The following is a 12,500-nucleotide window of genomic DNA, read 5'->3' on the forward strand; positions in this document are numbered from 1 at the left end:
AACCAAAATTTGTATTCATGAATAAAGGGTCTAGGATTCAATGAGGACTCATAAATAAGGTAATTATGAATGATGGGTTTGTACAACAAACTAAGGAACTGAAAGCTTGAAAATCTGTTGATAATGTAAACAATATAACAAAGGACAGATAAGATAAGGATAAACAGTTTCACCACTACACATAACAAAAATACATTTAATCTACATTTTTATACAATAAATACCACTAAATTTCCAAGTGGCAACCCACCTTCTAAAATATGGTACTGGAACATGAAAATTGTTTCTAGGTTTACACAACAGCCTGATGAATATGTCTTCACACTGCTAATGGACTGTATCAATTCCTAAATTTTTATGGTCAACTTTGAAAATGTTTTAGCTACCAGTAATTGTCAAATTCATAATTAGTAGTCGATCTTTAGGAACAGTTTGTTTAACCATTTGGCTTATATCCTTCAAGGACTATTTTGGCAAGATTACAGTAAGTACAGCTAAATTATGCAAGACAAACTTGGATATGACAGTCTGTCAACTCCTACCTCATAAATATATTCATCAAGTTTATGAAGTCTATTTCACTGAAACCTTGTGTTAAACCAATATATCACATTATTTACTGGAATATTTGTGAAACAGTAAAATTAACCTAGTCTGTAAAATTGCCTGGATGATTTATTTTGAGTGGATGGTTGCAATTTAGGTACTTTGATTTTCCTCCTGTTTATCCAAATTCCCATTTACTTGGTGAACAACACAGCTTCAGTGTTGGTTTCTAACCTAACATTATAACTTTTCCAACTTGTGCTACGAAAGAAAATAAAAAGTACTTCTCACTTATAAACAGCAACATGCTTTGGATCTCCAAAGATAAGAAATTACTTTATCATGAAGTACTTTTTAGATATCAGAGGTAGGTCACCATAACTTGCTTTTGAGGCTAGGTATATATTAAACTTTATCTAGTTGGAAAAAAAGCTTTTGTGTAGATTAGACAGTCCATATAATTTAGCTTTCTAAAACTGTTCTGGTATTGTGAATGAAATATCTATATAATTAATGCATGAATAGGATTAATTCTATGAAGACAAAAGCTTCATGCCAAGTATCAGCACTTTCCCCAGCTACTTGAGAACACGGCATCAGGGCATTAATTTACGTTAATTATTTAATAACATGGCTGTTATTGACCTATATGATACAACCTCTGAAATCACTCAAGTAATAAAAGATTCTTTAAATTGGGGCCAATTTAGTACAATAGCTATTGATTTGTGAATCATCATGGCCAAAATTTCAAACAAACACCAACACTGAATAATGATAAAATCTTTCATGTTTCATACGTTTGTGAAAAAGCTTCAGGTTATTAAAATTTGTACTTTTTTTGAAGGCATGGAATGAGGGTTTGTTAGGATGTGTAACCAATTCATTTTCAAAATGCAAGCTAAATCTCTTTAGCTTGCACTCAAGTGACCAAAGGATAAATGATGAAATGTTTTAAAAGGAGGTTAAAACAATTAGTTCATACCTCATGCAGGTTAAGCACTTCCTCACTTTGCCAGGTATCAGTCTTTTGGTAAGTTTTCATTTATATTTTCTGAGATATATAATTGTTATTACCTCAAAATCTAAAAGTGAAATGAAGAAAGTACTCACACTGACAGGTAATATTATACTTTACACTGACAGGTAATATTATACTTTACCTTTACGGAAAATGTTAAATACTATTCGCATCCTGTGTGAGAACCTTAACGGTTAGCCATCGTACTACCTCTCGCCATATTGGTAAAACATCGGTATTGATTATATCACTTGCTCTTGTCCTGCATCTATATCTATGAACATCACACTGTCGAGATCTGAGAAGATACAATTAGAATTAAAGTTTGAAGTACCCAGAGAAGTTGGGTGTACTGTATTCCCCAAAAGCTTTTAAAGATTTTATTATTAAAAAATAAGCATTTAAAAGCTGAAGAGCCATGAAACGAGAAAAGAATAACCACATTATTTATTAAAGCACAGGTATTAAACAAAACATACTGTACGTAGTCTCACAGCAAGAGTATTTTGAGGGGTGTGAAGTGACTAGCTCATGATTTATTGACTGGTAATTCTTTATTGAAGTACAATATTTCCGACTTCTTCACTTTTGAAAGAAAAATGCAAATAAATATTTCTAAAATGATTGTACAGGGTATTTTTCAAGACAATGAAGTCTAGCATCTGCAATGATTTCTGTGAAAGTAACTCTACAACCAGTAAATATGGCCAAATATTGTGACCAACATCAAGCAATGCCTGAAGTTTAGCAGTTTAAAAGAATTGCAACACAGATTAAGTTAATCATTAACACTTCATAGCTTCACTGAGAAAGATATACAGTACTGTAGATAACAGTAAATACAACTTTATCTGTTTGAACGTTATAACTAGTATTATTGATTACTGTAAAAATTAATTTACATACTGTATATGCATCCTATAAAATTTTGTGAATACAGTATTGTCTCTTACAAGCACATGCAAATAAGTTGCGCTGTCTGCATACTGTACGTACGCACCAGTACTCATCTGGCTCTGGGCATGAGCTGTTTGCTTCGCAGAGCATCCATGTATACCTAGCTGCTGCAATAATGTATCACTCTCAACAGAGACTAGTTCACAGTGGACGAGACCAGAGGGAATTTCTGCTGCCTCACCATTTCTGAAGAAATCGCTGGCAATCCAGGACGAGTGATGGCCTGCAAGACCTTCCCACACTAACCTGATGGACCTATGTTCCTTCATGGGGTTAGTAAACCAATTGGCAGAGTTTACACCACACATCACCCTGACCGTACAGCCCCTTCGCCCACTTATGAACCCCAAGTACTCTTTCATTTGGACATCGGACCATGAAGAAGCTTTCAAGCACATGAAGTAAGCACTCTCAAGCCTGCCTATTCTTGCGTCTTTGACCCAGCCTTTTCGACCATTTTCCAGACTGATATATCTCATCACATTGGGACAGGCTTCACAATCCTACAAGATCATGGTTTCGGACATCTCCGAATAGTCCAGTGTGGATCCCTCAGTCTCATAAACACTGAGACAAGGTATGTGACAACTAAGCTGGAGATGCTTACGGTATCTTGGTCACTCACAGAGTTCCGGCTGTACCTCCAAGGATTGCCACCCTTCACACTCCAAACTAACCATCAACAGTTAGACTCTGGACAAGGTCAAAATTCCACAGCTTCAGCAAATGGAGCAAATATCGCAATACCAATTTACTGCTGTTTGGTGTGCCGGAAAATCTTTCTGCATCCCTTATGCACTCTCTTGTGCATCAGTCAGCTACCTAATGTTTGAAAATAGGACAGGCTGCGTGGAGGTACTAGCGCATGTCAGGTCCATCATCAAGGTTGTAATAGCTTCCCAGGAAGAGGATGCTCAACCATAAATGCTGATCGGATCCTGCAGGATATGTCGCCAAACCCACCTACATTCATCTTTGTGATTGTTTGTATCATGTCGGGGTTTCATACGAACTAGCATGACCCGCACGCCTCTCCACTTCCATATTGGAATCTGCGAGAAGCGCTCTCTACTGATGGCAATGTCCTACCCTGTGTGACAAGAATATTAGTTCCTTCAGCTCTACATTGCCACACACTTACCAAATCTCACGAGTCGACGAGGTATTGAGACTACATGTTGGGTTCAACAAACTGTCTTCTGGCCTGGGATAGATTCTGCCATTGCCTACACCAATGCTGCCTGCAAACCCAGCCAGGTCTTGCATCCCATCTAACATAAGGAGCCTCTTCACAATGATAACCACCCATCGATGCCCTTAAAGTCAGTATTAGCAGACTTCTTCCAGATAGCCAGAAAGTCCTTCATTCTGGTCGCCGAGTAGTCATCCTTTGCAAGGGCGACACTATTACCTCCTTAACAATAAGGCTCTTCTCCCGCTACTTCAGAGAGGTGAGTGTTCCCTTTGGCCAATATACCGATGGAAGACCCCAGTTTATGAGGAAAGAATTTGCCGACTTCACAGTGTGTTGAGGTGTACACCACCTAACTTTGTTGCCACACTACCCATAATCTAACAGACATGCTGAGATCGCCATTAAGGCTGTCACTTCCTATATCCGGCCAAGCTTTCAATTCTACTCCCCTTGTGGTCCTTAGCCTGACATGAAAAAGTCTTCAATGCCTTCCAAAACTCATCACAGGTTTCCCAAGATTAAACAGGCCTACATAGTGTACAAATCCCACATGTGCTACTTACGCAACTTGCGTCGAACCTTCATACTTGATAAATTTACTATCTTATTTGCTTTGTACACTGTTACTTGTTAGTATATACATTCAAAAGATACCTTTGAATGCAAAAGGGGGAGGTGAGACGTGGATTACTGAACAGTATAGGTTACTTTACATATACAGTACTGTACTGCATCCATCCTATATATTTTGTGAATATTGTCCGTTACAAATGCATGCGCACCAGTACTCCTCTGGCTTCTCTTGGCAAGAGCTGTCCACCTTGCAGAGCACCCCTGCACAGTATGTACTCAGTTGCAGTACGGAATAAAACAACCTATGACTCTATCCCTGCAATTACCAGTCTTCTCCTAGAAGACATCATCTTATATCAAGTACCAGTACAGTACTGTACAGTATTATGATTATCATAAAGTTTAGAATATTAACTAAGTTGCAGGTTCACCCAAAGGCTTTTACATTGATTATCCAGAGGAAAAAAAGGCAAAAAACTATATACACACAGCCAGAGGGATGTTAAGATGAACCTTCAACGGAAGGTATACCTAAGGCAGTATCCTGTATGATAAGGTAAAGAAGTTAGTACAAAACGAAGTTAAAAAAAAACTTCAGGAAATTATTTGGAAGTTAAAAAACATCCTTCATTAAATTATTCTTTATACTCAATTAAACAAAAATCCAAAGAAATCAATATACCGGCATAAAAAATTCTTGAAAAAATATAGATGAACATCAGAATGTTTAGTAGACTTGGATAAGTCCGTCAAGTATATAATACATAATTAAGCAAAAATTATTTCCAGATCAATATACAAAGGACAGCTCATAAGGCTTAATAGTTACCTGAACTATGAAACGTAACTAATTCTCCATTATACTTCTCATACATACACTAATACAGTATAGCTGACAATATGAATTAGGTTACTTATCCATTTCCTTCTTTATCTGCTTATTTATGAATGGGAATATTTTGGCATTAGGTCCTATTTGTATAAAGCTATCAATGACCACTCCATATGAAATATGAGTATTACACAAATGAAAACCAGGGCATAATAGCAGTGAATTATTGATACTAAATGAAAGACAATATGCAAGGGTCATCTGCAACAAATAAATCTTTACCCTAAACTGTCCTGTTATACACATCTGTAACAAATAAAAGAATATGTTGTAAACTTTCAACTGTGATAAGAAAAACAAAATGTGTCAACTTACTTGTCTTCTCCTAATTTGACAGCTTCTATGTAAGAAAGGAGTCGGGCACCTTCGGCAGTATTAAGAAGTTCTCTGCTTAATTCACGCATATCACCTGGAATCCTGAAAGACAATGTGATATAATGCTTTCTCCTGTGACAAAAGAGGGAGGCTTCCTTAATGTGACTAAAGATTCCAAGGAATGTAACAATGGAAAATTTTTTAGACAATTTAAAGGAAAAGTGGTTTGAGGACTTACTTTGTTTCACCATTTATTACTTCTGAAAGGGGGGAAAAAGTCTCCGGCTCTCTGGCTACCTCACACAACACTCTGCGGCGGCATTCCTCATGCTCGAGGTGAAGATTGGAAAAGAAGTAATCAAGGCGTGAGAGACGCATCGACACATCCAATGCCTTGTTATCACTCGTGGTACCGGATGGCAAATCGTCAAAAGATGACAGATGGAATGGTGGCCTGACATCTGAAGGTGATGGTAAGCTGGAAATGGAGGGCCTATAAGCCACTGTAGGTCGTGTAGGTGACGAGACAGGTCCAGAAGAGAAAGGCCGCACAGAAGACGTAGGCCGGGATAAGGATGGTCGAGATGAGAAAGGGCGTGGACGTGTATTAGCATCGTCAGCGTCTAAGTCTAGGTCTGAAAAGATTTATAACGTGCAAGTTATTGTTTGTACTTCTGGGTACTCTGATGACCTTAAAAGAATATGATTATGACGTAGTTAAAGAACTGCCACTCTGTTATAATTTTCTTAAAACATACATGTACAATATTCCATGTATATAAGTATGAGGAAATGTACAATAAGTTACCATGAAAATTGAAAATGGTTTTCTAGTTTATTCTACATAAAGACTTATTCTAAACTACTTCAAGTGAATAAATATCTTTCTTATTGTTCTAATGATAAAGTGGAATTGAAACAGGAAATAAAAAATATGATAAGATAAGGAGAATTACTACTAATCAATAATTTTCTCATGCAAAACTTGAGTCCCCATTATAATCTTTCCAGTTGAAGAGACGACTTAATGTGCGGCTTTCAAAGAAAAAGAAATTAAATCTTAATTGTTAAAATTCTTATAAGGAATAATAAACATTTATAATCTTTAATCTTATTACTCGGTAAATACTGCCTTCATATACAACTTTTGATGTTAAAGATGTTCCCCTATCTAACTGTTAACTATCTGCCATTACTACACATGAAAGCCAAAGCCCAAACCAATCAATAAACATCCAATAGTGCAGTCATTCAAGGTTATTATAGTGTATATTTTCGGGTAGTTTGTAGTGCTACGGCCAAGCGTCCTAATTTGTTTATTATCGCTCCGACTGTTATCTTGTATAGAATAAAAACGTTTGGAAATGGTCTACGGATCTTAAATATGTTGTGTAAGGGGGGGTCCGGGGGGCGCAGCCCCCCTGGGTAAGGACACGGCTTTTAGCATAGGTTAGGTGGGTTTTTTAAATTAGCTTCTTCCGTCGTACTCGTAGGTAAGGAAACTGTTGTGTAAGGGGGGGTCCGGGGGGGGGGGGGGGGGGGGGGGGGGGGCGCAACCCCCCTGGGTAAGGATACGGCTTTTAGCATAGGTTAGGTGGGTTTTTTAAGTTAGCTTCTCCCGCCAAAATCGTTTTTAGAACGACGGCCACAGTTCAGAATATTCCCGTTTTCTACGGGATCTAGCCGTCACCCTACAAAGGCTCCATATTTTCACCAATGAAAAAAGATCCAGCTTTAAGAACTTCCAAGACAAAATCATTTCACGGCATAAATCCAACACCCAACATCAATCCTCTAAAATATTTGGAATCTCACAGCCTCTGATCGACAGCATAGCCTCTATAGCAGGCAAGGACAGCATACTATTATTATCTAGCCTAACTAACACTTGGTCACCCTCCCTAAAAAAAACTTACGAAAAATTGCATTTGAAATTTCTAATACTCTTGGAGGGGTCTTGGCATATTGTCCATTAAATGAACTCATATGTGTGGATTCTAGGCTGTCCATAAAATAGATAAAAATAATTTTCAAACAGGTCTTAATTCCGATGATTTTATGGTTTTGCATCAGTCCAATGGCATACACCTGCTGGCTATTTACAAATCAAATCAAAATACTAATTTCAAGTCAGAAATAACGGTTGAAATTTTAATTTCATAGCTAATAGCAATAATCATGTTACCAACTAGCTTTAACAAATTTAACATAGTTTGCTTGATAAGTGTTTAATTTCTTTATGATCACATACTGTACAGTATTTATCTTTCATAATAAACATAAAAGAAAAATAATTTTAAGTGTCTTGTGTAGGCTTAAGTCAAATCAGCACTTGAACATTACATTTGCGCCATAACCTAGTAGATAAGTTACTTTATTATTACATAATTAATTTGAAATGCACTTTTATTTATAAGCTGAAAATAGTTATTAGATTAATAAGAAAGTTTTCATAAAACACAATGCAGATAAAATACAACTGTTGCACGAGAAGCATATTGTAATGCAGGTGAAGATGAAAAATTAAATTAAAAGGCAAATATGACTCTGTTACAAGGTTATTTAAACTATCACATAAAAATTAAATTGAATAAAATAGATGCCTGGTATTTTTTTCTGACTGTCATTATTAAAGCGACTAACAAACTAGGTTATGAGAGTAATTGTTAGGGAAATTTCATCTTTAATTTTTCATTTCAGTATTTGTCACTCACCTGTTAGTCTGTCAGAATCATATACGCTAATACTGTTGCCTGATATAATATCTCCCTCAGACCATAAGACACGTTTCACAGGAACATGTGCAGAAGCGAAATCATTCAAGCCATGGTGGTTTTGCTCTACCCCAGAATTTCCTCTGTCTGAATTGTGCGTCCCTCTTCCGATGGTGACCCACCCATCTCCATCTCCCTCTGCATGTCGCTTCTGCCTCGATAAAGTTCTGCTTTCAGGTTCCTTAAGAACAGGATCCAAATCGCTCGGGTGATCTCCAGCAAAATGTTCAAGGTATGGGACAGCCCAGTCTAAGACGGTCTGGATGCTCCGTTCTAAAATGGGGCTGGTCAGGTCACCCAGCAAAGCACTGGCCGTTGCATTTGTGGTGAGATGTTTCAAGAACAGAGAGGCAATGTAGGAAGTTGGATTTTCGGATCGCATGGCTTTCTCGATGTCACGGCTGGTCACAAAGAAGCCTCCGATGCTAACGGGGATCCAGAACTGAAAGGCCACGTTGACACGTCCACCAGGCGTGAAGGGTGGAACCACATAGTCGATCTACAGAGAAGATTTAAATTGATATTGTGCAGAATTTTTTATGCTCTCCATATTCTACGATACAAACAAAGATATACAGTACATGAAAGATGGAATGTTTACAGTAAATGGTAAATGGATTAGTGTACTGTATAATCAAATTCAAAATGCCTTCTCCGATTCAACGCATGTGGTCTTGCTAACTTGTCTCCATGATCAGTCAGAAAAAATTATTGCTAGAATATTGGCTTTGGAAAAATGTTATGAACTTAAATACTACAGTTGTAACACATTGCTTTATGTTGGGGTTAGTGGGAAAAATTCTATACTTTGCTGTAAAATATACTCTAAAATATAGAAAAAAATTAAATTCTTGTGACCATACAAAACTTTGATACAGTACACTTCCTATTTCTAGCAGTCTTCTGCCTCTCTCACATCTATCCTCCTATCACCTAGAGCTTTCTTCACTCCATCCATCCACCCAAACCTTGGCCTTCCCCTTGTACTTCTCCCATCAACTCTTGCATTCATCACTTTCAGCAGAGAGCTATTTTTCATTCTCTCTACATGGCCAAACCACCTCAACACATTCATATCCACTGTAGTTGCTAAATAATTTCTTACACCTGTTCTCACCCTCACTACTTCGATCCTAACCCTATCTAACCGAGATACACCAGCCACACTCATCAAACACTTCATCTTGAGCACATTAAATTTCTGTCTCTCCATCACTTTCATTCCCCACAACTCCGATCCATTTATCACAGTTGGTACAATCACTTTCTCATACAGAACTCTCTTTATATTCATTCCTAACCCTCTATTCTTTACCACTCTCTTCACTGCCCCCAACATTTTACATTGCTCTTTGACTCTCTGACATACATCTGTTTCCACTTCAACATTTGTAGCACCAACAGACCCCAAGTACTTAAACTGAACTACAGTACTTCTTCAAGTAACTCTCCATTCAACATGACATTCAATCTAGCACCATCCTCCCTTCTTGTGCATCTTATAACCTTACTCTTACCAATATTAACTCAAACATCCTTCTCTCACAGACCCTTCCAAACTCTGTAACTAATCGACCTTGCTTCTCCTTTGAGTCCACAACCAGTACAGTATCATCCGAAAACAATAGATTTACCTCCCACTCATGATCACTCTTGTCTATCAGTTTCCATCCTTGACCAAGCTCTCGAGCATTTACCTCTCTCACAACTCCATCAATAAACAAATTGAACAACCATGGCACCATCACACATCCCTGTCTCAGCCCACTCTCACTGGAAACCACTCGCTCACTTTATTTCCTATCCCAACACATGCTTTACTGACTATTTAGAAACTCTTCATTGCTTGCAACAACTTTCCACCAATTCTAATAATTTTAAAAATTCTTAAAAAGTCAAAATTCATCAAAACAATACTGTATTACAATAAACTCACATCTTTATGGCTGACGATATCATAGCCTTTCTCCAGATTATTGCCATAGGTGGATGAGGGTCCCAGCAGGGTCGGGGGGCCCGATATCGAGACGATGTTTGTTTTTGTAATGGTGGTTGTGGTACCCGTACGGTACAGGTGGTCTTTCTATGTATCTATTCCTGTTGGTATTTTCGACTATATTTCCATCGTCGTCGGCGTAGACGATGTATCTGGAAGGGTAGGAAAAGTTGAAGGATTGGGCATAAAAGGAGGCCAGTTTGCAAAGCTTCATTCCAAGTTAGGTTATTTTTATTATAATTATTATCATCATTATTAGCTAAACTACAACCCTAGCTGGAAACGCAGGATGCTACAATCCCAAGGGCTCCAACGGAAAATTAGCCCAGCGAGAAAGGAAATAACATATTTTAAGAACAGTAACATTAAAAATAGACCTTTTATGAATGAACAATAAAAAGACGCTTATGATAGTCTGTTTATCATATAAACATTTGTTGCAAGTTTTTTCATGATTGTGATATCATAGTATATTATAGCATTATTGCACAGTAATGACACTTTCTTATGATTTATACAACTGAATCCAAACGAAGAGAATTATAGATTATTATACTAATGCAGAGGGTTAACAAAATTCAACAAAATTATTACTTTTAGTGTTTAAATGATGTTGGAAAACAAGAAAAGAAGAATCCTCCACAGAGGTTAATCGAAGGCTAAAAAGCGAGTGCAGTAGGGGACGAAGTGTCGTTGCAGAGACCTTTAAATAATGCCCTACAGTACACCGCGTCAGGTGCACTTCAAGTGATACCTCCATATGGGAGATATTTATGAAAGACATTCAGGAGTTGAATGGATGATGTTCATCGAAGTTTTATGTATTACAAATTCATTAGGTACAATTCTAAGATATTTCAAAAGCAGGATATACATACAACTCAATAATAATAATATAATATTGATAATAATAATAATCATCATAATCAGGGAACTAGAATATAATAGTTGAAAAATGGCCTACTTCCTAAATTGTGTTACAGACATTTCGTCCTACTGAGAGCCCTGACATTTACTGTACATACAGACTCTTTAAAATATCAAATAATAATGTTGAAAAATAACTAGAATTGTCAGTCATGTCATAGTCACACCAGAGCGAAAATAGAGGATCTCTCTTATACCTCTCTTAAATTAGAACTATTTTCATAGATAAAAGTTGAAAACGGTATAAAATTCATACATTGTAGAATGTAGTGTATAGATTTCACATTATGAACAGATTTACAGAATATATGGAATCTCTCAAATGCTCTATAAATAGACCTACTACTATCTATCTGTCAAAGTTTTGATAAGACTAACTTTGCTTGATACCTTATGAATATTATAAATGTTTACTCATTCCTTGTTATACAGTAACATACATCGTTTGTATCTGGGTATATCGATCCCATGTGTTTATCAGTTTCCATTTAAAAATGGCTCTAAGCTGTTTAAAATATGCTTGTATCACTGACAGCTAGGCTAAAATATAGTTTCGTGATGTTACAGGGATGCTTTTTTTTTTTTTTTTTTTTTTGCGAACGTTATGCATGTCTGGGCGTCACCAGAGCGCAAAAAGGAGGAAGAAGAACTGTTGCAAATTTGGCGAAATCTTTTAAGGGTTCTGTCTCGCTTCCCACGATCGGGCTCAAAGGAAGGCGTTGTTAGTTCGAGAGGTTTCAATAAAGGGGTTCTCCCTCGATCAGTTCGTTTCCACTTCATTTATAAAGGAATCATTCGATACGTGCTAAAGAAAATTACGTAGAGAGAGAGAGAGAGAGAGAGAGAGAGAGAGAGAGAGAGAGAGAGAGAGAGAGAGGAGAGAAGGAGAGAGAGAGGAGAGAGAGAGAGAGAGAGAGCAGTGTTGCTAGATGGGTTAGTCTAAAAATCCCTAAAACTCGTGATAAAAAAATCTCCTAAACCACCCAATAATCCCCATATCCAGAAAATATATTTTCTTCTAATATAGAAATTACTAGATATACTCCATGTACTTGTAATTAAACTAATTGCTACAATGAAAGGTCTACTCATCTCTGTTTCTTCTTCATAGAAATATATACAGAATATCGTTACCAGTCATCCAAAATCCACAAATCTAAAGATAGATTCCCAAATGTAGGGATAAATCCCCATATCTGGCACTACTGTGTGTGAGAGAGAGAGAGAGAGAGAGAGAGAGAGAGAGAGGAGAGAGAGAGAGAGAGCGAGAGAAGTACTGCGCTATGGCTCAGAGTTAGTTTAGA

The 12,500-nt window shown here is 37.1% G+C and overlaps 1 protein-coding gene and 1 pseudogene across 1 annotated transcript in view; both read right to left on the minus strand.

Moving 5' to 3' along the window:
* LOC137656812 (mitochondrial thiamine pyrophosphate carrier-like) overlaps nucleotides 1–12,500 on the minus strand; it is a 615,169-nt gene that overhangs the window by 44,786 nt on the left and 557,883 nt on the right.
* The window catches only part of LOC137656101 (uncharacterized), a 505,345-nt pseudogene continuing 494,546 nt past the window's right edge, over nucleotides 1,702–12,500 (minus strand).

Source organism: Palaemon carinicauda, chromosome 17, assembly GCF_036898095.1.
Source record: "Palaemon carinicauda isolate YSFRI2023 chromosome 17, ASM3689809v2, whole genome shotgun sequence".
NCBI classification, from domain to species: domain Eukaryota; kingdom Metazoa; phylum Arthropoda; class Malacostraca; order Decapoda; family Palaemonidae; genus Palaemon; species Palaemon carinicauda.